At 47.6% G+C, this 21,840-nt stretch overlaps 1 protein-coding gene across 15 annotated transcripts in view; it reads right to left on the bottom strand.

Annotated features, from left to right (window-relative positions):
- Positions 1-21,840, bottom strand: part of DLG2 (discs large MAGUK scaffold protein 2) — an 895,737-nt gene that overhangs the window by 120,473 nt on the left and 753,424 nt on the right. Inside the window, exon 1 of one of the 15 annotated variants that reach the window (XM_083170314.1) lies at positions 8,916-9,277. The exons of the other annotated variants lie outside the window; for them this stretch is intronic. The gene's annotated coding sequence lies outside the window, so the exon portion shown is untranslated. Of the gene's footprint in view, positions 1-8,915; positions 9,278-21,840 lie in introns of those variants that run through there. 15 annotated transcript variants of the gene reach the window in all.

Here is a 21,840-nt window from a genome sequence, read left to right as displayed (position 1 = left end):
CAGCACCACAGGTAAATGGGCGACCCGGGTTTAGGGGGGAAGTAAATCCGGGATTCCGACTGTCGGACCGTCCCAACAGTCGGAATCCCGGCCCATTTTCATTCCGCTCGGCAGAAACTGGACAGTCGGAATTCAATATTCTGACTGTCAGAAAGTGGGCGTGTTGGCGGAAACGGACGCAGATTGCCAAAAAACGGCCGTGATTTTGACAATCCACGTCCGTTTTCCACAAATCAGATCCGACTTGTTTTAAAGTCGGATCTGTTTTGTTGAAATCTGCCTTCGATGCTGTCGGAAACTGCAGCATTGAATAGGCGGGGAAGCTATTTCTCCTGTCGGAAATAGCGGCCAGGATTGAATATCCCCCGTTAATGTGAAAAGCGCCAGACCCGGGTTGTACCCAGGATCCCAATCCTGGGTCTGACTCTCCTTAGCGATCCTGTGATCCTGTACCCAACATGTGTGCGCGCTGGGAACATTCTGAATGATTAGCATTGGAGATTTCAGCCAAAGTGCAGCAAGGAAGCAGGATCGGGGCTCGTATACATCTACAGCAAGTGAGACGATGAAAGCAGACATCTGATGGATTGCTGAGGCTTGATGAAAATGTAAATCCTAAATGAAATGTTAGTAAATAAATAACCCCCCCGGAGCATCTTTACTTGACATCGGTTCCAGAGGAGAGAAGAGAAATTCCTCCCCTAACGGAGACAAACTTTCAGCCTTCTTATAATTATATTGCACGGAAGATCATCTCCCCTAGCAACGGGGAAATAATTATGTAGAGTAAATCGCTCCCTGCGGCACATGGTCAAAATTGAGCTGTCGGCCATAATATAACCTCGTAATGTCAATTTGCAACACTTAATACAGACTCCCTAAGGTGACTCGCCTTAATTCATGCCACTGATCGGAACGACATCCCGCAGTGCGTTCTGCTTAGCAGAAATGTACAAGGGACAAGATGCTGGATTTCCTTTATGTGATAATAGGAGAAGGAATTAATCGCTGGTGACATCTTTATATCGTTCTCGCAAGTTTCCGGCTTGGACGCTTGACGCGACGTTATGCTTTGTTCAGCTGGGGCTAATGTCATCCGTTGCTCAGCAATGGCTTAACGCCACCCTCCTGAATTTGGATCGATACGAGCGATCCTGAATCAGCTCCACAATTGCAGGTAATTTTTAATGGATGGTAGGGCATGAAATACCGCCTGTCGGCACATGTCGGCTCAAAAAAAAAACACAGTGAAAAAACCCATGTCGACCTCGCGACCTGTCGACCTAACCCATGTTGACCTAATGCATTTGTCGACCTAAAACCATGTCGACCTTGTCCCATGTCGACCTAGACACCTGTCAACCTTCATCCATGTCGACCTAGAACACTGTCGACCTTGTTGCCTGTCGACCCAACAGTTTTGACCTAATGACTGTCGACCTAAGTCGGGTCGACAATACGACCGTATTCCCATTGGGCGCAGTAGAGTGCAACATCACATTTTCAGGGGACTCAATAGTAGCCTTGGTCCTCGCACATTGGCCCTTATTCTGGTTCACTCGCAAAGGCAAATTCCCTCTCAAATGGACAAAACCATGTGCACTGTAGGGGGAAGGGAGCAGATGTAACTTGTGCAGAGAGAGTTAGATTTGAGTTATTTTGTTTCTGTGCAGGGTAAATACTGGCTGCTTTATTTTTACACTGCAATATAGCTCTCACTTTGAAGTAAAACCCCACCCAAATTGAATTCTCTCTGCACAAGTAACATCTACCTAACCTCCAGTGCAGCATGATTTTTTCCATTTGCGAAAGAATTTGCCTTTGCGAGTGAATCAGAATAAGGGCCGTTATTTTTGCAGAGAAGCAATAGTTTCCATTATAGAACCAGCATGAAGTAAAAACTGTGGTCCTCTGGTGATCTAAGCATCTGATGTGCAGATGACATCACATGAGAAATACTGACCACATCCCAGTGACATCACACAAACATTACACTATGCACATCAATTTTTATATTATAACTGGCAGGACAGTGTCATGCAGTTAGGTTAGACATGGGAAGCAGAGTCTCGGACCCGTCATACGACTGTATATTCCAAATATTATCATTGTATTATTATAAAAAAAATTATAGTAAAAAATCACCAAATTTGCAGCGCTCCCGTGGAAATAAATGAACTGTCAGGGAGAGAGCAGAGGTGAGGCAGCAGTGATACAGGAATTGTCAGGGAGAGAGCAGAGGTGAGGCAGCTGTAAGCTGGGAATACAGGGACTGTCAGGGAGAGAGCAGAGGTGAGGCAGCTGTAAGCTGTGATACAGGGACTGTCAGGGACAGAGCAGAGGTGAGGCAGCACTGAGCTGGGGATCCAGGGAGTCTCAGGTAGAGAGCAGAGGTGAGGCAGCTGTGATCTGGGAATATAGGGAGTGTCAGGGAGAGAGCAGAGGTGAGGCGGCTGTGAGCTAGGAATACAGGAACTGTCAGGGAGAGAGCAGAGGTGAGGCTGCTGTGAAATGGGAATACATTGACTATCAGGGAGAGAGCAGTGGTGAGGTGGATGTGAGCTGGGGATACAGGGACTGTCAGGGAGAGAACAGAGGTGAGGCAGATGTGAGCTGGGAATACAGGGACTGTCAGGGAGAGAGCAGAGGTGAGATGACTGTGAGCTGGGAGTAAAGTGACTGTCAGGGAGAGAGCAGAGATGAGGCAGCACTGAGCTGGGCATACAGGGACTGTCAGGGAGAAAGCAGAGGTGAGGTGGCTGTGAGCAGGGAATAAAGGGACTGTCAAGGAGAGAGCAGAGGTGAGGCAGTTGTGAGCAGGGGATACAGGGACTGTGAGGGAGAGAGCAGAGGTGAGGCAGCTGTGAACTGGGAATACAGGGAATGTCAGGGAGAGAACAGAGGAGAGGCAGCTGTGAGCTGGGAATACAGGACTGTCAGGGAGAGAGCAGTGGTGAGGTGGCTGTGAGCTGGGAATATGGGGACTGTCAGGGAAAGAGCAGAGGAGAGGTGGCTGTGAGCTGGGAGTACGAGGACTGTCAGAGAAAGAGTATAGGAGAGGTGGTTGTGAGCTGGGAATACGGGGACTGTCAGTGAGAGAGCAGAGGTGAAGTGGCTGTGAGTTGGGGGATACAGGGCCTGTCAGGGGGAGAGCAGAGGTGAGGTGGCTGTGAGCTGGGAATATGGGGACTGTCAGGGAGAGAGCAGAGGAGAGGTGGCTGTGAGCTGGAAATATGGGGACTGTCAGGGAGAGAGCAAAGGAGAGGTGGCTGTGAGTTCGGAATACGGGGACTGTCAGGGAGAGAGCAGAGGTGAGGTGGTTGTGAGCTGGGAATACGGGGACTGTCAGGGAGAGAGCAGAGGTGAGGTGGTTGTGAGTAGGGATGCCAATCCCGGGGCATTTTTTCAATCCCGGGAATCGGGATTGAAAAATGCTCAATCCCGGGATTCCTGGGATCCCGGGATTGGCATCCCTAAAAGAAAACCGCCCCTGTCCCCCACTTACTTTAGTGCGGTGGAGCGGGGCTTGCGGCGGCTGTCCTCCATGAGTGGTGGAGCGGGGCTGGCGCCGTCTGTCCCCCATGAGTGGTGGAGCGGGGCTTGTGGCGGCTGTCCCCCATGAGTGGTGGAGCGGGGCTTGCGGCGGCTGTCCCCCATGAGTGGTGGAGCGGGGCTTGCGGCGTCTGTCCCCCATGAGTGGTGGAGTGGGGCAGGTGGTGGCTGCGACGCCGGACGGAGAGGAATGCTGTCACTGTGTGCGGCCGTGAGCGTGTTCTGGCGCCGGAGGTACAGCACTGCGGCCTGCGCAGCGTGACTCCAGTCAGTGTGCGGCCGCGGCCAGTGTTTTCAAAGTTAGAAGCGCTTCCCGCGCCGCCGCACGGCGGTAGCGCAGTATTTCCACTTCGCTGCAGGGACCCCGGCAACTCATAATCAGCGCCGCAGGGACCTCCAGGCTCTCCCGAGACCCTGACCACAGGTACCCCCGCGCCGCACGGACCCCCCTGCCAGCTCCCCGCTGCACCCACAAGCAGTGGGGAGCTGGCGAAGAAACAACAGCGCCCGCAGACCCCCGGCGCCTCCCCTCCACCGCGGGGGCTGCGGACCTTTAGTTACGCCACTGACTGACTGCTTTATTTTTACGCTGCAATATAGATCTCACTTTGAACCCCACCCAAATCTAATTCTTTCTGCACATGTTACATCTGCCCCCCTGCAGTGCACATGGTCTTGTCCATTTGAGAAGGAATTTGCCTTTGTGAGTGAACCAGAATAAGGACCATTGTCCATACCTCCCAACATTTCAGTTCCTAGGGAATCAGGGCTGTTAAGTGGCGTGGCCTCTGCTGAAGGGGGTGGCAAATGCGAGAGCCACGCCCCATGGGGGCAGGGCTACAGCTCGCTGCACTGCTGACATGCCCCCATCCAGCAGTCTCTCTGAATAGATGCGGTCCACTTGCGCACAACATCCATTAATTGCTGCAGAGCAGTGACAGACAGGGGGACTCATAACTCCACCCCCCCAGGGACATTTGGGGTGGGATGCGGGACAGTTACAAAAATTGTGACTGTTCTGCAAAAATCGGGACAATTGGGAGCTATGTGTTGTCTGTGCGTACCTTACAACTTCTGAAAGATGCCTGGTGGGACCCCAGTACCCCGAAATTTGGGGGAGTGGCCTAGCAGCAAGGGGGAGTGGCCTACATATCGCATCACTCTACCTTGCGGATTGATGTGCTCGATGTGCACATAGATGTGTACACCTAGTGAAGAATGTGCAGCCGACCGAATATGTCCGAAATGCTGCGTTAGACGCTCACCAGTCATAGCCAGCTAAGAGTATCCCTGGACTTACCCTACGACTGGAATGAATACAGGCATATTCCAGCTGGAGTGGACGTCACATACCCTACCCTAATACGCTTGGAAACGCCTGCATTATCCTTGGCACACCCAGCATTTTATCTGACTTGTCTGCCTTTTTCTTAACATTCCCATTACTTAAAATCTAACTTCTGCCTGAAATCTACTGCTGGTAACTCCTAAACATACTGTTGCTGCTGTGTGACAGATTGCTAAAGACTGATGTCGGATAAACGATCTGTAACCATAGAAACAAACTGAATTTTCCTGATTTTCACGCTACTGTAAAGTCAAATGTTATCTGCGAGGTCCATACTCATAAAGGCTCCTGAAATATCAGGCGTTGCTCTACTCTGGTCAAAAGGCTGACGGTTAAAAGATAGACAGTGGGTAAGGTCAACAGGTCAACAGGGTCAAACAATATGGCAATGGTTCACACAGTTTTTGAAAAGTTTTTTTAGGTGTCATTTTGTATATTTCCTCATCATTAACGATATCGGCAGTGCCACAGAGCGAACAATGTAGCGCTAAAACACTGAACAACCTAATTAAGGATATTGTTCAGTGGTGTCACCCAGCCCCCTACCCCCCCCCCCCCTGAAGATGTGGTCCTTGCCGATCTAGGCAGATTTGACTGCATGTTCAAACGACAGGGGCGGTTGTTAATGACCCTCAGGAGTGCGCATCGTTACAGATAAAGTGGGTACACACACAAGAGGATATACATAATATCATTATCGTGTATATCATTTGCAAAAATCGCACAGTGTATACCTAGATATAGCCTGGGCACAGCATGTGCCAATCATGGCACTGTTATCTCTGGCAGTAAGTTTTCATTCTCTCCAACATGACCCATTCCATTAGGTACTATGAGGTAGATGTATGAAGCAGTGATGATGGAGGAGAAGTGATAAAGTGCCTGGTACTCTATCACCGGCCAATCACCTTCTAACTGTCCCTTTTAAAACCCAACCGGTAACTTAACAGTCAGGAGCTGATTGGCCGGTGATAAAGTACCAGGCACTTTATCACTTCTCCTCCCTTATCACTGCTTCATACATCTACCACTGAGGGGCAGATTTATTAAACTTGGTGAAGTGATAAAGTGGCTGGTAGTTTATCACCGGCTAATCAGCTCCTACCTGTCATTTTTTAAACCATGCCTGTAACTACACAGTTGAGAGCTGATTGGCTGGTGATAAAGTACCAGCCACTTTATCACTTCACCAAGTTTAATAAATCTGCCCCTGAGTGCTCTGCTCCAGGACTTCCCTCTTAAAGCCCCCACACAGTAACTCGATTTGGGACGATTTCACCCGTTCCGGACGGGTCAGTGTGATGTCTGCTCAGGTCCAATGCGGGTCCCGTGCGCACTGAGTCAGAGGTCGGACCTGCATGCAGGTATGACCTCTGACCTACGACCTCCCTCCCGTCGTAGGTCCGGGCGGCTCTCAGGTGATCAGCTGGGCATACATTGCTGTGAGTGTATGCCCAGCTTCACCTGTGTAGAATCACCCTTCTCATCAATGAACTAGCTCACCACAGGTGACGACAATCATACAGTAAGAGGGAAGTCCCGGAGCGGAGCACTCTGTATCTAATGGAATGGGTCATGTTGGAGGGGATGAGTTTGACTAGTGCTAAAAAAAAAAATAATAGGTCGACTTTGCTAAGATCAACTGGGTTGGAAGGTCGGCACACACATTATGTCGGCAAAATAAAAGCTCGACAGTCAAAAGTTCAACATGAGTTCTTCATGTTTTTTTGAGCCGACACGTGCCGACAGGCGGTATTTCATACCCTACCATCCACCAGGGCGGCACGGGAGAATATAGTAGTGTGCGAGGGGGACACGGTACACTGATGTTGTCTATGTCGATTTAGGTCGAAATTTGGGACAAATAAACGTAAAGAACGACATTTTAACTGTCGACCTTCCCATTGTTGACCTAATGCTTGTGCTCGCCTTGCGAATGGTGGCCTGGCCACCGCCCAGTGTGTTTGCGCGCACTGACTGCGAAGAGATGCTCGACACCAACATTCGCAGCCTACCTCTGATGGTCACCGACCATTGAATAATGTGGAGGGCACACGCACATCTACGGTTGCTCAGAGCAACCTCAGATCCGTGTGCACATTCTGAAGGAAGTGGGCGGGCAGCTGGCATCCGGCCCCTGGCGCCCACGTCACTGAAATGCGGGAAGTCGCCTGACCCGCCGCAATGTTGGATGCGTGCACCCGGCGAAGAATTTGCTTGCCGTGGACGCACGACCTCGGCGCATGCACATGACATTTAGAAAACATTGCGCTCGCATGCGAATTCCAGACAATGCTTTCACGACCTGAATAAGGTCCTGGATGTATCGTATTAAAATTGGGGCAAGGTAGGGGAAACATGGACATGGATACACCTACAGCAACCTCATTAATGGTAACACAGTCCTACTGTGTAGGGACTAATACTGGGACAAAGTGTCAACACTGTAGTTGTGTCGTTATGTGTCTGTGTGCACTTTATATGCAGGCACTAATATGGCCGAGAATAGAATACAATTAATCAGCAGAAAGTGGCGGAAAACCTACTGACACCGGCGCAGCCTCCCTGGGAGAATTACATTACACACATCCTGCTTCCTACTCTCCATCTATCACATATTCCGGGGGTATTCGCACACCCCCCCACACTGGATTAAAGAGACGCACGCGGCAGACAGTTAAGTGACATCTCTTGTCTCCCGGTAGCAGCAGACCTTGGTAAACATGTTCTCCGAGCTCCTAACTGAAGCCAAAGACTGATTTCTGTATCAGAATACCAACAGGTGACCGCCCTAATACTATGTAGGGGGGTGGGGTGGGGGAGATAATCTGCTATCACGCTGCTTTATGCCTTTCCCATTATCATTTCCACGCTTTATCACACACGTCAGTCACCGGGCAGCGCAGCCCAGCGCCAGCGTTACAGAATTCCTTACAATATCTGAGGCTAGTTCCTTTGTTCCACTACAAACCATGTACAGAACATGTGCTGCACGAGAGATGGGAGTAATACCAGAGGTTATTATGCAGCGTGTCGGCGTAGGGAGTGCACTCGTTACAGCCCGAGACATGGACGGTCATAGACTTAAGGCCCCCATACACTGTGCGACTTCTCGGAGGGGAAAAGTCGCAGGATCACATACGATATATGGTATGCTTCCCCATTCACCGCTGCTGGGAGGCTAAGCCCGAGGTCCGATTCTGATGCGCATGGGACCGCGCATCGGATCAGATGTCAAGCATATGCGATTTGGCCACTTTTCCCCCGATTTCTCAGCCCGATCCGTCAGAATCGGGTGAAATATGGCGCGATCGCCCTAGTGTGTGGCCGGCTTTACTGTATTACTTTCCGGTTAAACAAACTCATTATAAGGTTGAGATCCCCATCAGCTCCAATCAGAATCAATAGTTATAAAGCGTCCACCATATTAATGATACATATTCTCAGTTGCCGATAAATATATAACATATTTCACGTCAGAATCGTGTGCATGTGTGTGTGTGTCTGTGTTTGTGTATAGCTAAATGTGTGTGGCCCCAGTACAAAAGAAAATACTGCCAGCCCCACAAATATGTTTAACACACAGCAGTTCACAATATGTCACACAGAATCCCCACTTCACATACAGTACAGTATGCCCGTTTGCCCCAGTGTCCCCTATGGTGCTGATTGAGCTATGTGAGGGAGACCCCCTTTGTGTGGGGGCCCCCGATAACTGTCCCATTGTTATTCCAGCTCATCTCTAAAATGACAATGCAACGACTCGGGAAAGGCAAGTGACAAAGAATCTGCTCTAAGTCCTAAGAGTTTGACAAAGGGACATGAAGCATTGAGTGAGACATCTCTTCCAGCATCAGATGAGTAAATCCTGACAGCATGCACAGGGACAATGTCACCGGCACTTCCGCACAATGTGCCCTCAGAAGTGTCACAGGCAGCCTGACGTTTCCAATCACAGCAATAATCACCCCCAGATAGATAATGTAACAATAGCCCGGCTTATGCCTTCACTCACCGGAGGGAGAATGACTCTGGCTAAGCTCCCACTAAGCTCAGCTTTGTGCACGGCTTACAGCAGGATGCTCCGATCCCTTGTTCCATTCGCCTTCATCGCTATTCCAAGAAGGACTATTCATGAGCTGAAACTGATGAATTATACACTAGATACTCCCAGACTCCTGGATTTTACATCATGGGGGGTGGTCCTGCAGCACGCACAGTGTACACACACACACACACACACGCCGCCTGGCTGGATGCTGCCCCTTATATCTCAGCCATCCCCTTATAGACACATCTGGGCAGGGAACACTGACAGTAATTGCTCCTTAGGATGTAGGAGCACAAAGCTCAGCGTGACATCCTCCCACCTCCTCCTGGCTCCAGTACATCGGCTCTGGTCACTGACAGCAGCACCGGGTCTTCTGCTGGGGACCTGCCTGACACTGCTCACAGTCTCCCTGTCCGTCTGTCTCATATCTGCCTGACGCTGCACACAGTCCCCCTGCCTCATATCTGTCATCCTGCCTGTCTCATATCTGCCTGTCTCATATCTGTCATCTGTATATCTTATATCTGCCTGTCTCATATCTGTCATCTGTGTATCTTATATCTGCCTGTCTCATATCTGTCATCTGTGTATCTTATATCTGCCTGTCTCATATCTGTCATCTGTGTATCTTATATCTGCCTGTCTCATATCTGTCATCTGTGTATCTTATATCTGCCTGTCTCATATCTGTCATCTGTGTATCTTATATCTGCCTGTCTCATATCTGTCATCTGTGTATCTTATATCTGCCTGTCTCATATCTGTCATCTGTGTATCTTATACTGTATCTGCCTGTCTCATATCTGTCATCTGTGTATCTTATATCTGCCTGTCTCATATCTGTCATCTGCATATCTTATATCTGCCTGTCTCATATCTGTCATCTGTGTATCTTATATCTGCCTGTCTCATATCTGTCATCTGTGTATCTTATATCTGCCTGTCTCATATCTGTCATCTGTGTATCTTATATCTGCCTGTCTCATATCTGTCATCTGTGTATCTTATATCTGCCTGTCTCATATCTGTCATCTGTATATCTTATATCTGCCTGTCTCATATCTGTCATCTGTGTATCTTATACTGTATCTGCCTGTCTCATATCTGTCATCTGTGTATCTTATATCTGCCTGTCTCATATCTTCCTGTCTCATATCTGTCATCTGTGTATCTTATATCTGCCTGTCTCATATCTGTCATCTGTGTATCTTATATCTGCCTGTCTCATATCTGTCATCTGTGTATCTTATATCTGCCTGTCTCATATCTGTCATCTGTATATCTTATATCTGCCTGTCTCATATCTGTCATCTGTGTATCTTATACTGTATCTGCCTGTCTCATATCTGTCATCTGTGTATCTTATATCTGCCTGTCTCATATCTGTCATCTGTGTATCTTATATCTGCCTGTCTCATATCTGTCATCTGTGTATCTTATATCTGCCTGTCTCATATCTGTCATCTGTGTATCTTATATCTGCCTGTCTCATATCTGTCATCTGTATATCTTATATCTGCCTGTCTCATATCTGTCATCTGTGTATCTTATACTGTATCTGCCTGTCTCATATCTGTCATCTGTGTATCTTATATCTGCCTGTCTCATATCTTCCTGTCTCATATCTGTCATCTGTGTATCTTATATCTGCCTGTCTCATATCTGTCATCTGTGTATCTTATATCTGCCTGTCTCATATCTGTCATCTGTGTATCTTATATCTGCCTGTCTCATATCTGTCATCTGTGTATCTTATATCTGCCTGTCTCATATCTGTCATCTGTATATCTTATATCTGCCTGTCTCATATCTGTCATCTGTGTATCTTATACTGTATCTGCCTGTCTCATATCTGTCATCTGTGTATCTTATATCTGCCTGTCTCATATCTGTCATCTGTGTATCTTATATCTGCCTGTCTCATATCTGTCATCTGTGTATCTTATATCTGCCTGTCTCATATCTTCCTGTCTCATATCTGTCATCTGTGTATCTTATATCTGCCTGTCTCATATCTGTCATCTGTGTATCTTATATCTGCCTGTCTCATATCTTCCTGTCTCATATCTGTCATCTGTGTATCTTATATCTGCCTGTCTCATATCTGTCATCTGTGTATCTTATATCTGCCTGTCTCATATCTTCCTGTCTCATATCTGTCATCTGTGTATCTTATATCTGCCTGTCTCATATCTGTCATCTGTGTATCTTATATCTGCCTGTCTCATATCTGTCATCTGTGTATCTTATATCTGCCTGTCTCATATCTTCCTGTCTTATATCTGTCATTTTTGATTCTTATATATCCCTGTCTCCTATCTGTCATCTGTGTATCTCATATCTGCCTGTCTCCTATTTCTCCTCTGTTTATCTTACAGATGTAGCCCCTGCCATCCTTGGCCGGGGCTCGCCAGACCCTCCCCGCTGGCGAGCGCCGGCGGCAGGGGCTTCACTGAACTGGGAAGCACGTGCGTCTCACGTGCACGCGCGTCCCAGTCTCTCGGCGGAGACGCTGTGTGTCCCTGCCCTTCTCCGCTTCAGGGAAATGGGCAGTGTTAGGGGGACGCTCGGGGTGGCGAGGGCGGCGATGGCGGGGGAGGCTGGGACCGGAGACAGGCTCCGTTGTCCAGGGGGCGCGTCTCCTTCGCGCACGCCCCCTGGCGGGGCTGGCCCAATGGCGGGGCTGTCATTAGAAACGCCAGCCCTGCAAGGATCTGCCTGTCTAATATCTGCCTGTCTCCTTTTATCTAATATATATATATATATATATATATATATATATATTTCAAATCTATTAAATAGATAGACATTATAGCTAGCTAGATAGATAGATACATTAGTCGCGATACAGTTGATGGAGTACACCACAAGGTGGCGCTGTTTGCTAATGATCTACTTTCTACCATTTCAATACTATCTATCCTCATTTTAAATGAATATCATAAAATTGGTCAGTTGTTTATTTTTAAATTGAGTGAAGTCTGTTTCTCCAATCCTACAGTAGATACCCCTGTATATAATACATGTACATACTGTAAGCTTGCCTTTCCATGAGCAGGGCCCATCTCCCATCTGGAGTATCTGAGCATAGAGATGCCTATTGCAGCCATATTGGGGACCTCTATAAAGCTCCTTTTGATTTTCCCCAATTAAAATGAAATCAGTGCTAATTAGACGGCGAGACATTAAAGTTTCACGTTTGGCAGGGTGAGCAAAATAATAATGAATACCATGCCAGAAATGCTGTATTTCTCACAAACCCATTTACGTACCTGCCAGATTCTTTATGGCACTGTAGGGGATAATTAGGGACCGTGTCTTGGGCAGACACACGTGGAGAGTCCGTATGGACATTTTATTCAGCTGTAACGCTCACGGAGACCCTCAACTTCCCAGTTTTACTGATTACAACAGGGCAGTTCATTGGTAACATGGAAAAGCGGGGGAATGGGGTAATCATATGTCCCTGGGGGTAGGGCACGTTAGACTGTGCCATTTGTAAACATCATGGAGGTCTCTTTAATACATTTTGTCGACACTCTGGACAAAAAATTTGAAAAACTCATGTCAACCCGTAGACTGTCTACCTTCCAACCATGTCTACCTTAAGTATGTCGACCTATTTCAGGTGTTGACTTTCAGTGATCGACCCAATGTATGTTGACCTTCAGTTGGTCAACCCAATGACCCACACCAACTTGTGTCAAACTTCTGACACTGTTGACCTTTCCCATGTTGACCTATTTCAGGTGTTGACCTAAGGAATGTCGACCCAATGACCCATACACATATAAGCATAAATCTGTAGATGTGGTTCCGGTTGATAGGTCGACAGTCAATAGCTTGATCACTGTCAAGCTACTGGACAGGCAGTAGGTTGATACATGAAAAAGGTCGACATGCCATAGGTCAACATTGACCAAGCCAACGCGTTTTGACTTTCTTGATTTCTTCAGAGGTGTAATTTGCAGCAAATGATTTTCTCTCTTGTACAAAATGGCTATAACACTACACTTAGCGGGTGATTCTAATCAACTCCCTAAGGAGCGAAAATTCGCTGCTTACCGGATGCAACGCCAATGCCGCCCGCACGAATACCCCACCTGTGACATCCGCCCATGTATCCATGGAAATTGCCATAAAACCCAGGTAGTTCTCATGGTCCAGCACTGCCACCGCCCATGTCCACCCCTCCCCTCCGCAGACTGCTCGGCGAGTGAGGAACTCGCCACGGCCGTTTGAATCGGGGCAGAAGCTGAATTTGGATCACTACGTGTGATACAGAATTGGCCCCTGTAATACACTTGATCGGTATCGCTGAAATAATTACAAGAAGCAGGATATCGTATTTGTAATACTGCTGCTAAGGTGAAAAGGTTTTACGGTACTTGGGTAGTTTCACAGTGCCCGATATATCGGATGCGATATCAGCCGATATATCGGTGTGATCCGAAACGATTTTTTCGAGCCCGAAGCGTGGCGAGTATAGCGAGCCCTGTGAGGGGACGCGGATTACTGCGCTCCCCACACTATATAAAATCAACTCCATGCATAGTGGATAGTGGGGTTATGAACAGGTCAAAAATCGCTTCGGAACGCATCCGATATTTCAGCCGATATCGCATCTGATATATCGGGTGGCGTGAAACTACACAAGTACCGGTTTTAATTATATACGTTTGCAGTTTTTTTCCTATATAATACATTATCTATTACTCATAAAGATATCTGATCAGTTATATACCCAAAATAATGCCATGTGACCTGAATATATATATAAGTGTCTCTTTGTGGGTGAAGACAAAAAGAAATAAACAAACAAACAAAAGGTCAAACAGTAAACAAATAAAAGATCAAACAAATAAAAAAATACAAATTTAAAGGTTTCGCATAACCTATGAAAACAAAGTGAAAGGGCGACAGAACCGCGTCTCGATGTCACCCAAAGTATTTTTTTTAAATCGTAGCATTTTTATTACTACGTAAAAACTTCAATAAATTGAAAAATGATTTGACAGACACTGTACTGTATAACATAAATTGATGCAGTATATTTAAAAAAATTCACTGATCTCGTATATAAAAAACTGAATTAACCTTATGAAAATGTTACTTTTCTTTTTTCATTGTTTTATCTATTACTTCTATAGTTTCTTTTACCATTATCCTCGCTAATATGTCAGAGTGACAAAACCTTTTTTTTTTCAAATTTATAGCCTTTAAAAAAACTTAAAAACCTTTGTAGCTTGACAGACATCAATGACACATTTTGAATAAGTGAATTCTCTTTTATAATCTGTTCTGACTTCGGCTGGTAGAGAATATGACTGGAAAATACTCCTCCTTTCCCAGGCGGATTTGGCTGAAGCCTGCATGGATCTGTCCGATCCATGTGATGTTTCTCTTTGTAAAAAAATAAAAAAATAATTACAAATAAAGAGTGCAGTCCCCCCTCCTGAGCATAACCAGCCCCCGGCTTATTAAACCATTCCTGGTTGTCAAAATACAGGGGGTGAAATCAATTGGGGTGCCCATGTATTTCTATAACTAGCACCAGGCTATTGTCCTGTTTACCAAAATACAGGTGACAAAAGGAGGGGTTCCCCATATTTTGGAAACCAGCACCGGGATCAACCAGCCAGCGGCGCCATGCCACAGCCGGGGGAAACTATATTAGTTCCCCAGCCAAAACAGGACACCCTGGGCTGGGCCCTCCAATAAAGGGCTCTTCCCTCCAGGGGACCCCAGGCCCGGCGTCCCTGGGCAGTGGACACCGGGCAAATGGCAAATAAAGAGTTAAATAAAAGTGTAAAAAATAGATATTAGGTTCTGTAGTAGAACTAAAAGGCCCAGCAAGCCTCCTCCGCAAGCTGGGGCTGGGATAACCACAAGTCCCAGCATGCGGGGCATTAATGGACCCACTGGAATGTATAGTTCCAATACAGAACCAATACCGAAATAAATGACACACACACAAATAAAGTATTAATTTATTCCACACGTCACACATCCATATGTACCTATCTTGATCACGATGGTTCAGTCCACTTGTCCATGTACAATCCAAAAGGGTACCTGTGAAAAAAAATATATACTCACCATCCATCCGGTGTAGATCGTGTCCTCTTCTTTCCATGTAGGCATCTAAGGGTTAAAAAGAATGCTAAAAAACCTAGTCCAAATGAACTAAACGAAGCCCATGTATACACATGGTCTTCCTTCCCCTAAATGCTGGGTCCCCTGTGACTCCTGTCACTGCAGGACTCAACAGCCAATCAGGGAGCGATACAGCAGAAGCGCTCTCTTGATTGGCTGAGCTCCGCTGAACTGTCAGTCAAGCGGAGCTCTGTTTCTATTTAGAAGGGGAGGGATTCCACGCTCTAAATAGCCGTGGGAACTTTGTGGTTTCCAACACCACAAAGATTGATTAGGTTAGACCACACACTTGACCTAATTAACCTTTGTGGTTTTGGAAACCACAAAGTTTTTAGGGCTATTAAGAGCAGGGAAACTCTCCCCTATCTAAATAGGAACAGAGCCGATTGAGGGCACTTGTGGTCAACCTGCGTGGCTGGTTCCCACCATAGAAGCCCATGGTAAATTTGTAACATGGGCTTCTATGGAGCCGCACAGAGCCTTTTTCAGGCGTGGAGCTCCCCCAGAGCCCGCTCCTGATTGGCTGAGGGAAGAGCAGGTGACTGACCACCTGGGATTGAAAGTGTCAACACACATGCAGCTCCTCAGTCCATTGGATACGGGCTTCGTTTATTTTTTGGACGCAACCGTGAATGCTACTGAAACGAAGAGGACGCGATCTACACGGATGGGATGGTGAGTATAACTTTTATTTACAGGTACCCTATGGATTATCTACTGTAGAATAGCACAGGCTTACGGGGGACCCTATAGGTGAGTATGGATGTGTGTTTATTAAATGTATACTTTATTATGGTAGCCAATTAATGCCCCAAATGCAGGGACTTGTGGTTTTCCAAGTTGCTGCATGTGGGGGAGGCTTTCTGGGACTTGTTTCACAACAGAACGCAATACTTTAGTCTATTTTTTACACTTTTATGGCATCAGCCCACCACCCACTGCCCAGGGGACTTCTGGAGGGGAGGAGAGCTCTTTATGGGGGGGGGGGGGTTCCAGGAACCCGGCCAGGCTGACCGGCCAGGGCGACCATGTTTTGGCCAGGGGACCTTATGTAAGTTTGTGGGGACACCTACTCTTTTTGTCCCCCCCCGTATTTTGGGAACCAGAACCGGGCCAAGAGCCTGGTGCTGGTTATAAATATACAGGGGGACCCCATTTAATCCCCCCCCTGTATTTCTGCAACCTGGACCGGCTTAATGAGCCTGGGTCTGGATATAGCCAGGAGGGGGAACCCCACGCCTTTTAAAAAAACGATTATTTATTGGCGTATTTTTTTTTTTTTGCATTATAAAAATATGGCAAATCCTCTGAATTCGGCTGATAGTAAGGTACTGTAGCTGAAGTGAATTTACCAGCCATATTTTACATCGAATGGGTACGATACATGCATTCATAGTTGTACCCGTTCAATCTTAGTACATTTCCCCCATCATCTGATCATTCTGAATGACCAACCTAAGTATTGCTGTGTTCTACTACTACTGTCACAGTATTGGAGTCGGAGAGAGATCTGGTTACCCGAGAGTGAGCCCGATCATTCTGTCCTGTTATTACATGGCACCTTACCCAATAGCAGCCTTGTCTGATTGTAAGTGCAGGCGGCATCCCGGGAATCGGTGGAGGTAATATACCAACATAAAAATCTAATGTTAAGGTGTTGCTGGGTCAAACTGATAGTAAAGTAAATTTACTTTATTGTTATAAAAATATGAAAAAAAAATTATAATTGGGAACATAATGCATTTTACCACCATTTAATTTGTTTCTTTGTCATTCTGTCATTGCACAATAACCCCCTATGTTACAGTAAATTACCTTTTCTTTATTTTTCTGCTCGCCCGACTCTGCAACACCATTACAATACAAATGACACGTGAAAACTCAGAAATAAATTGCATTTGTGACTCAAACTACCGTATGTGTTTAATTAAAGTACACAAATGTGTATGGCTTTCTTTCTTTCATTTAGAATTATTTCCTGATCCCAACTGCGCTGTGTGTTGGTCTTGTCATCCAACGGCGTACTGCTGTGTCTGGGTTCTAGAGCATGCGGGATGATAGGGTCCATAACTATTCCTGATTCTAATACAACTCATCAAAAATAATCATTAATATAAGCAGATTGAATCAGCTAAGAACACATAGCATTTGGGCCTAGGAGGCCACCGTATTTCCAGTAGGTGTCATGAGGACGGAAAGAGGTCAGCTGATCACTAATTGGATGAGTATTAAGTCAAGTCCATCATGTTGGCATTTAAAAAATGTCAGCCTGGAGCGATATACTACTCAGTTATGTTAAGCTGTCCATTACTAACAGAAATCTTCTGGTCTCTAGTGCGTACTTGCGTAACTACCATAGGTGCAAGGGCTGCAGCTGCTATGGGGCCCAGAGCTGAAGGAGGCCCACTAATATGTTTTACATACATTTATCACCATCAGTTGCAAAATAGGGGGCCCTTACACACTTTTGCTATAGGGCCTACAAATATCTAGTTACGCCTCTGCATACTTGCCTACCCTCCCAGAATGGCCAAATCGGGTCCCCCTCCTGGCCCCCCGGGAAGGTGGGCAAGTCTCCTGCATTGCCCCGCAGCCCCAGCACCTCCCTTACCTGCTGCATCAAATTTCAGATTTTCGAAAGTGGACGGGAGGGGGCGGGGCTAAAATGATGCGAATCGCATCATCACGGATCCGCGAATTGCTGCAGATGACTCTCATGAGGACGGGGCTTGATGATGTCAGCCTTGTCCCACCCCCTGACAAGTAGCCTCGTCCTGCCCCTTTTCACTCCTCTCTGGGCTTCTCAGGCAGGCGATTCCCCGCCTCCAATCCGATGAGATGATCAACAGACATCAATGATTGGGATCCCTGGGGGGGGAATCGGGAACAAAACTTCTTCTTAAAAATCTCGACTCTATGATCTGGATCATTCTTTGGTAAGAATCGCTGAATTAAGGGTTTCTACCATGTTGGTTTTCCCCAAACATCCAATCCAGGCATCGGGAGGACAGTGAATCGCCCCGATTCTCCCCTGATCTATTAGGCTAAGCCAGTGGTTCCCAAACTGTGCGCCTAGGCTCCCTGGGGTGCCTCGGGACACTTGCAGGGGTGCCTCGGGTTGGTCGTCCAGGACCAATTCAAATTATTTATGATCAATTATTTCTGGACAAAACCAGTGCTGGTGGCTGCCAATCATTAAATGTGTACAATCAGAACCAAATCCTGCCCTTTACCACATAACTGAACCTAAGAAGCACATATAAACACAATCTACTTAATTCGATATATATTTTTGGGGGGCCTAGGGGTGCCTTGGAAAAATTCTGATACTCTAGGGTGCCGTGATTAGAAAAAGATTGGGAACCCCTGGGCTAAGCCCTTAGGTCATGCGTGTGCTCAGGTGTCACTCTCAGTCCGTGGATCGCTACAGTAGTGATGGTAACATTGGTGAAGGAAAGTTGAGAGCTGTCATACAAGACGCCAAGCTGTGGGAGAAGATTATCAGTGACTTATAGGCAGGTACAGTATGCCACGAGATGCAGGTGGGATACCATTGGGGATGCCACCTCCATAAGATCCAGGAGAGGACCGCGCGTCAACGGGTGCGGATCAGTTGGTCTCCATCAAGTTGTTAGACAGTCATTAGGTCGACACCATTAGGGCGACATGCATTTATGTCAACATGTGTCTAGGTAGACATGCAGGAAGGTCAACATGAGTCTAGGTCGACATGGGTTAGGTCGACAGAGTCATAAGGTCGACAAGGTCAATATGTCGACAGGGTCATTAGGTCAACATGGGTAAGGTAGACATTGAAAAAGTCGACTTTTTTTTATTATTACTTAAACATTTTTACCCTTATGTCGACACAGTCAACATAAACACTAAAACATACCACTGTGTCCCCTCGCTTCGGGCATGGTCACCACGCCCTAGTGGATGGTGGAGCATGAGGTACCACCTGTCGGCACATGTTGTGTCGACATGGACACGAAACGTACCACTGCTGCTCTCTCCATGCTTCGGGCACGGTGACTCTCTATGCTCGGCACACTATTTTATTCTCTCACCATGCACTAGTGGATGGTGGAGCATGAGGTACCACCTGTCGGCACATGTTGTGTCGACATGGACACGAAACGTACCACAGCTGCGCTCTCCATGCTTGGCACGCTATTTTATTCTCTCACCACGCACTAGTGGATGGTAGGGCATGAAATACCGTTGGCTCAAAAAACTGTAAAAAAAAAAAACATTTCGACCTAGTGACCCTGTTGATCTAACCCATGTCGACCTCATGACCCTGTTGACCTAACCCATGTCGACCTCATGACCCTGTCGACCTAACCCATGTCGACCTTACGGTATGTTGACCTTACTGCATGTCGACCTAAAGTCATATCGATATAAACTCTTGTTGACCTAAACTGATGTCGACCTCTGCATGTTGACCTAGTGGTGTCGACCGAATGCTTACCAACCTACTTGGTGGTGACCAAATGACCATATCCCGACCGCCTGGACCGGGCAGCACAGCAGTGGCGGATAAGCACTAGGGCGTGGTGGGAGAATACAGTAGTGTGCCGATGGCAGCAAGCCATGGAAGGGGACGCCGTGCACCAACGCTGTATCTATGTCGACCATTGTGAGAATCGGGACAATAAAAAGTAAAAACTCAATGTCGACTTTTTGACTGTTGACCTAGCCATTGTCGACCTTATGCTTGCGTAAACCTTCCATCCATGTCAACTTTAACCATGTAGACATATTTCAGGTGTTGACCTAAGCCGCGTCGACCTTCAGTGGTCGACCCAAATGCATGTCGACCTTGTTTGGTTGACCCACTGACCCCATACCCCTTGTCCCTCCTGGAACGGGTCATGTTGGGAGGTATACACAATCTCATATATATATACCCCCCTTCCCCTGGGGCCCCTGTCTTAATTGCCCCCAGGCCCCACCAAGTCTTCGGCCCTAGTACTAAATCTGTGGCAGATAGAATCTCAGTGGTTGCTATTGGCAACCTGTCATGTTTGTCCTCTTTAGAAGCTTTCATCCAGTAAATCTCCCCCTAATGCATCGTTATCAGCGATGGAGGCTGTGTGAAGAGACTTGGAGAAATATGGCAGCATACGTGCGTTCACCCTATGCTTCTATATAACGTATGACGTACTAATAAGAGCAGCGAGGGAGAGGGCTCGGCACTATGGAGCCGCATATTAAGTTGTTATTTCTCAATCCTGGGATTAAGCTGCATAAACTCTATTCAATGCCCCAGCCTGAAACTCATTAAACCACTGTAGAGGGATTTCGCTAAAGCTTATAATTGGATGCCTTATGTTTCTGTTTGCATTGCTTACTAAATGTTTTCCTGTGGGGAGCACGGACAATCAATTCTTATGTTGTCACGCTGCGCCCTTATACGTGGGAGACGCTTTAACCACTTCCTGACCGCCGGCTGCCGGCGTGCTGCAAAACCCAGATGTCGGCGGAAAAGGAAAGCAGAAAGGCCGTTTGGTATAACTGTATAAAGTATCACAAGATTAAGGCAGACAGTACAATGGTAGCAGAAGCGACCACTGTGAGTGCGCACACACAGGGTGGGGGGATGTAATAAGCCTTGGAGAGAGATAAACTACCACCCAATCAGCCCCTAACTGTCATTTTGCAAACATAAGGGCAGATGTCTTAAGCCTGGTGAAGAGATATAGCATACCTCCCAACAGTCCCGAAAACCGCGGGATGTCCCGGTTTTCGGGGACCTTCCAGCATCCCTCCTGCGGCCGGCAGTGTCCCGTGGCAAGGGGGGGGGGCTGTTGGGAGTCCCCCCTGTCGGCTGGTGAGCAGCAGGGTATAAACACTGTGCGCATGCGCACATCGTCTATTCCCGCAGCCAGGGGGCATGGCTATAGGCATGGCTATAGGCCTCTGGGTCATGCCCCCATAGCGTCAAAACGGAGGCGTGGCGTGGAGGTGAGCCGCGAGTATAGGCCTTGCCCCCGATATTAGGCCACGCCTCTGAAATTTTTCGGCGCACCTGCGCCGCGCAGTCCCCCGTCTTTCCTCCGGCTCCCGAGAAGATGGGAGGTATGGATATAGGGCGGGATGTATTAACATACATCGCCGCCCCTCGTCACGCCCCCACCGCGATGCTAGCACACATGTACTAAAATATGCGGCTGGCATCACGGTGCGGTGTTGGAGGCCCCCCGTGATACCTGTGATGTGGTGTGTGGGGGGTCTCCGTCACCTCCTGGGCTCTGCGGTGGTCCCCGGGGTCTCCCCCTCCCCAAGCACAGTAAATGTCGCCATTCGAATACTGATATTTCCCCAGTGGAGGAGGCTTGCTCACCCTTCTGCGGGGCCTCCCGGCCATTCTCGGAGGGTGGGCAACCCTGATCTTAGTCAATAAGCCGCCTAGAGTGCGTTCTTGTGAATGCAGCGTGAGTCCAGGGAGCAGGGCTGCCATCAGAAATTGTGGGGCCCTGGACTGACAAAATAGGCAGGGCCCTCCTTCTCTTTCTCGCACACCCAGCATGCCTGGTGAGACCCCCGGTGTCTGCAGCACTGGCTGCACTACACAACCTCTACATTGCTTCAAGGGAAATGGGAACTTTGTTTATGACAAATTATACTTCATAATTTCCAGTCCTGGTTCCCCTTTCTGCCTGGGCCCGGGTCTGGAGTCCCCAATGTCCCCCCCAGATGGCGGCCCTGCTAGGGAGTATGACTG

The sequence above is a fragment of the Crinia signifera genome, chromosome 2 (assembly GCF_055691185.1).
Source record: "Crinia signifera chromosome 2, ASM5569118v1, whole genome shotgun sequence".
NCBI lineage: Eukaryota > Metazoa > Chordata > Amphibia > Anura > Myobatrachidae > Crinia > Crinia signifera.
Note: the sequence above shows the minus strand (reverse complement) of the source record. Positions and strands in the feature narration are given on the sequence as shown.